Source organism: Perca fluviatilis, chromosome 18 (assembly GCF_010015445.1).
Source record: "Perca fluviatilis chromosome 18, GENO_Pfluv_1.0, whole genome shotgun sequence".
NCBI classification, from domain to species: Eukaryota; Metazoa; Chordata; class Actinopteri; order Perciformes; family Percidae; genus Perca; species Perca fluviatilis.
This window is the reverse complement of record NC_053129.1, coordinates 35,245,672-35,250,671: the sequence shown is the minus strand read 5'-3', so window position 1 is coordinate 35,250,671 and position 5,000 is coordinate 35,245,672. Positions and strand designations below refer to the sequence as shown.

Here is a 5,000-nt window from a genome sequence, read left to right as displayed (position 1 = left end):
AAGGGAACCGAACCCTATGCTTGCACTAGGCGCGCTACGCTGGTCGCCGTAGTGACGGCGCCGTTGGTTACGGGAAGGTGTTTACGTAGGTGGAGCGTTCAATGCAGCAGGCTGTGAGAAAGTGGACATGGATCTGGTGAGCAGTAGGCTGTGAGGAAGTGGACATGGAACTGGTGAGAAGTAGGCTGTGAGAAAGTGGACATGGATCTGGTGAGCAGTAGGCTGTGAGAAAGTGGACATGGATCTGGTGAGCAGCAGGCTGTGAGGAAGTGGACATGGATCAGGTGAGCAGTAGGCTGTGAGGAAGTGGACATGGATCTGGTGAGCAGTAGGCTGTGAGAAAGTGGACATGGATCTGGTGAGCAGTAGGCTGTGAGAAAGTGGACATGGAACTGGTGAGAAGTAGGCTGTGAGAAAGTGGACATGGATCAGGTGAGCAGTAGGCTGTGAGGAAGTGGACATGGAACTGGTGAGCAGTAGGCTGTGAGAAAGTGGACATGGATCTGGTGAGCAGTAGGCTGTGAGAAAGTGGACATGGATCAGGTGAGCAGTAGGCTGTGAGAAAGTGGACATGGAACTGGTGAGCAGTAGGCTGTGAGGAAGTGGACATGGATCTGGTGAGAAGTAGGCTGTGAGAAAGTGGACATGGATCAGGTGAGCAGTAGGCTGTGAGAAAGTGGACATGGATCAGGTGAGCAGTAGGCTGTGAGAAAGTGGACATGGATCAGGTGAGAAGTAGGCTGTGAGAAAGTGGACATGGATCTGGTGAACAGTAGGCTGTGAGAAAGTGGACATGGATCTGGTGAGCAGTAGGCTGTGAGAAAGTGGACATGGATCTGGTGAGCAGCAGGCTGTGAGAAAGTGGACATGGATCTGGTGAGCAGAACAAGTTGTTGTTTGGCAGTACTTTCAGTCAAAAGAAGGCCATTCAAGTCCAGCTACGAGTTCTATCTGTTCAATGCTGATTGGTCTGGTGGTGACGAGGACCCTAAACTATACACAACATGGCCGCTGTGACAAAATTTGGTATGAAACATCTGAAAGAAATCGAGTTGTGCATGAAGGAATCTCCAGACAGCAGCCACTGCTAATGCTTGCTCTTGATGGAATTACTGTAATTGTTGGGGTTCTGGAAATTATAGAGTGTGGTCTAGACCTACTCTATCTGTAAAGTGTCTCGAGATAACTTTTGTTATGATTTGATACTATAAATAAAATTGAATTGAATTGAATAGAATGCAGCAACTTCAGGTACGGCAAAGGAAGGACAGTCACTGTTTACACTCTAACCGTTAGCATGCTAGCTCGTTCTCAATAGCAAAGCACCGCTACAACACACACTAGTTCACGATAATCTCCAAAAGAACTACTTCCATGTGCTCCCTGGTTTAGAAGAAGTCTCCCAGCTGATCCTGCCTTGGAACTGACCCAAGTTAGAGAAACAGCCTTTCTTTTACTGTCTATGGAGCTAGCTGACATTATCCTTCCCTAGCTACTGAGCATGTGCGACTACAAACAAAGATAGTACAGAAGAAGAGATGTCTCACTCTGTAGCTAAAACAGAGACCTGAACACAGGGTGAAAAGAGGAGCTGCAGCAATGTGCAGTACAACAAAAATATGGTGTTTTTTGAAAATTAAACCACATAAACCTATTCTGTTACAACCTCTAAAATACAATTATGAACCTGAAAATGAGGCATGATATGGGCGCTTTAACCACTGGATTCGGTATTCTGCCGAACCCCAAAAATCTGGATTCGGTGCATCCCTATTGAGAAACCTAACATTTTCTTGAGGAAGGATCCCCGATACGTGCAACTCAGTCTTCGCCAAACCTAGGAAAACCGTTGAAAGTGTAACTGAAACAGCTGAAGCTGTAAAGACTCCCTTAGCTTCAACCAACTCATCTTGTCTCTCTTTCCCTCCCTCCCTCTCATGTCGCTCCTGTCTCTCCCTTCTCTCTCTCTCTCTCTCTCTCCCTCTCCTGTCTCTCTCCCTCCTTCTCCTGTCTCTCTTTCCCTCCCTCCCTCTCATGTCGCTCCTGTCTCTCCCTTCTCTCTCCCACTCCTGTCTCTCTCCCTCTCCTGTCTCTCCCTCCTTCTCTCTCTCCTCCCTCCTCCTCCCATGTCGCCCTGTCTCTCCCTTCTCCCACTCCTGTCTCTCCCTCTCCTGTCTCCTCCTGTCTCTCTCCTTCTCTCCTGTCTCTTTTCCTCCTCCCTCCTGCCCTCCCTTGCTCCTCCCTTCTCTCTCTCTCTCTCTCCCTCCCTCCCCTCCTCTCTCCCTCTCTGTCTCTCTCATGTCTCTCTCTCTCCTCTCTCCCTCCTGTCTCTCTGTCCCTCCTCCCTCCTGTCTCTCTTTCCTCCCTCCCTCGTGTGGCCCTGTCCTCCCCTCTTCTCTCTCTCTCCCAGTCCTGTCTCTCTCCCTCTCATGTCTCTCTTGTCTGTCTCTCTCTCTCTCACTCCTGTCTCTCTCCCTCTCATGTCTCTCTTGTCTCTCTCTCTCTCCCACTCCTGTCTCTCTCCTCCCATGTCTCTCTCTCCCTCTCATGTCTCTCTCCCTCTCTCTCTCCCTTCCTCTCTTTCTCCCCTCGCCTCCCACCCTGTCTCTCTCTCTTTTTTTCTCTCTCTCCCTCTCTCTCTTCCTCCTCTCTCTCCCCGTCAGCTTCAAACATCTGGACAAACGAAGATTAGTCATGTGTTTAACTCTGTTACCAGGCAACCAACCATTCACACATTAGTTGCACGGTAATCCCTCCGTTTCCACCTCACGCTCGGTTTTTTGAGTCACTGTCCTCTGCACAGCACCAACAGAACAAAGTCTCAGTTCACAGGACGGGACGGGCACCGCTGAGCGCTCAACATTTCCTAAAGAAAAATTAAATAAATAAAAAAAACTCCAGAGGGACACACATGGTTTGCATGTGGCGGCCTCAGTTAACCAGCGGAGACAAACAGGCAGCGATTCCTCGGCTACCGAAGCAGCCAGCCGGCCAGTCGGGCTTTACCAGAGACAAAGAAGCCCTTTGTGCGATTACACCCATGCAACGTTCACTTCTCTGGCTGCTGCGACACAATGAAGAGCAACACAGAAAGACGGCTTTGACAGCAGAGAGGATGAAAAACTACAGCCAAGCCTACAGTCCTCGACCCGGGGCCTGTGGGTAGGAGTGTAGTTGCCCAGCTGGAATGTGAGGTCCTCACCGGCCAGGCGAGGAGGGGGTGAGCGGTAGTACAAGCCCCTATAATAGCTAAGTCCAACGGTCAAGCGCTTCCCCAGAGCCCCTGGGGTAGTAATGGACCAGATGTTTCCCCAAGCCCCGGGTCAAAGGACCCCATGTTTCCAACCGGGCGTGGAGCCGTCCAAGCCCGGGTGAAGTAAAGCCTGGCGAATGGGACGCTTCGATTTCCCAGACCGGTGGTAGTAATGGGACGCTTCCAGATGTTTCCCCAGAGCCCCCTGGTGGTCAGTAATGGGACGCTTCAGAGTTTCCCCAAGCGGCAGTAATGGGACGAGTGCCAGAGCCTGGTGGGTAATGGGGCCCAATGTTTCCCTAGAGCCCCTGGTGGTCAGTAATGGGACGCTCCAGATGTTTCCCCCAGAGCCCCTGGTGGTCAGTAATGGGGCTTCCAGATGTTTCCCTAGAGCCCCTGGTGGTCAGTAATGGGATGCTTCAGATGTTTCCCCCAGCTGGGGTAGTAATGGACCTTCCAGATGTTTAAGCCCTGGTGGTCAGTTATTTCCCAGCTGGGGCGTAATGGACGCCCCCAAGTGGGCAGTAGGACTATGTTCAACCCTGGGCTACATTATGGAAGGAAATAACCTGGTAAGACCAGTTTAGGGTGGTCAGTAATGGGATGCTTCAGATGTTTCCCCAGAGCGGGGCAAATGGATGTCAGATGTTCCAGGCCCCCTGGTGGTCAGTAATGGGAGCTTCCAGATGTTTCCCCCAGACCCCTGGTGGAGTATGGGATGCTCCAGATGTTTCCCAGAGCCCCTGGTGGTCAGTAATGGGATGCTTCCAGATGTTTCCCAGACCCCTGGTGGTCAGTAATGGATGTTCCCAGAGCGGTGGTCAGAATGACTCCACCCTGTAATGGGAAATGTCAATGCACAGTAAGATGAATGTAGAGCCCCTGGTGGTGTAATGGATCGCTTCCAGATGTTTCCCCAGAGCCCCCTGGTGGTCAGTAATGGGACGCCTAGATGTTTCCCCAGAGCCCCTGGTGGTCAGTAATGGGATGCTTCCAGATGTTTCCCCAGAGCCCCTGGTGGTCAGTAATGGGACGCTTCCAGATGTTTCCCCCAGAGCCCCCTGGTGGTCAGTAATGGGACGCCTAGATGTTTCCCCAGAGCCCCTGGTGGTCAGTAATGGGATGCTTCCAGATGTTTCCCCAGAGCCCCTGGTGGTCAGTAATGGGATGCTTCAGATGTTTCCCCAGAGCCCCCTGGTGGTCAGTAATGGGACGCTCCAGATGTTTCCCAGAGCCCCTGGTGGTCAGTAATGGACGCTCCAGATGTTTCCCCAGAGCCCCTGGTGGTCAGTAATGGGATGCTTCAGATGTTTCCCCAGAGCCCCTGGTGGGTAATGGAGCTTCCAGATGTTTCTCCCCAAGCCCCTGGTGGTCAGTAATGGGACGCTTCCAGATGTTTCCCCCAGAGCCCTGGTGGTCAGTAATGGGATGCTTCAGATGTTTCCCCCAGAGCCCTGGTGGTCAGTAATGGGATGCTTCCCCCAAGCCTGGGGAGTAATGGGACGCTTAGATCAGCCTGGTGGTATGGCTTCCAGATGTTTCCCCAGAGCCCCTGGTGGTCAGTAATGGGATGCTCCAGATGTTCCCCAGAGCCCTGCAATGGGATCTTTAAGCCCCTGGTGGTCAGTAATGGGATCTGTTCCGGTGGTATGTTTCCAGAGCCCCCTGGCTATGTCGTTTCCCCAATGTATAATGACTCCAATTTTCCCAGAGCCCCTGGGGTGTAATGGTGCGTCAGATGTTTCCC

The 5,000-nt window shown here is 52.0% G+C and overlaps 1 protein-coding gene across 2 annotated transcripts in view; it reads right to left on the bottom strand.

The window, feature by feature from the left end:
• Positions 1 to 5,000, bottom strand: part of vta1 (vesicle (multivesicular body) trafficking 1) — a 141,725-nt gene that overhangs the window by 95,259 nt on the left and 41,466 nt on the right. The window lies entirely within an intron of this gene.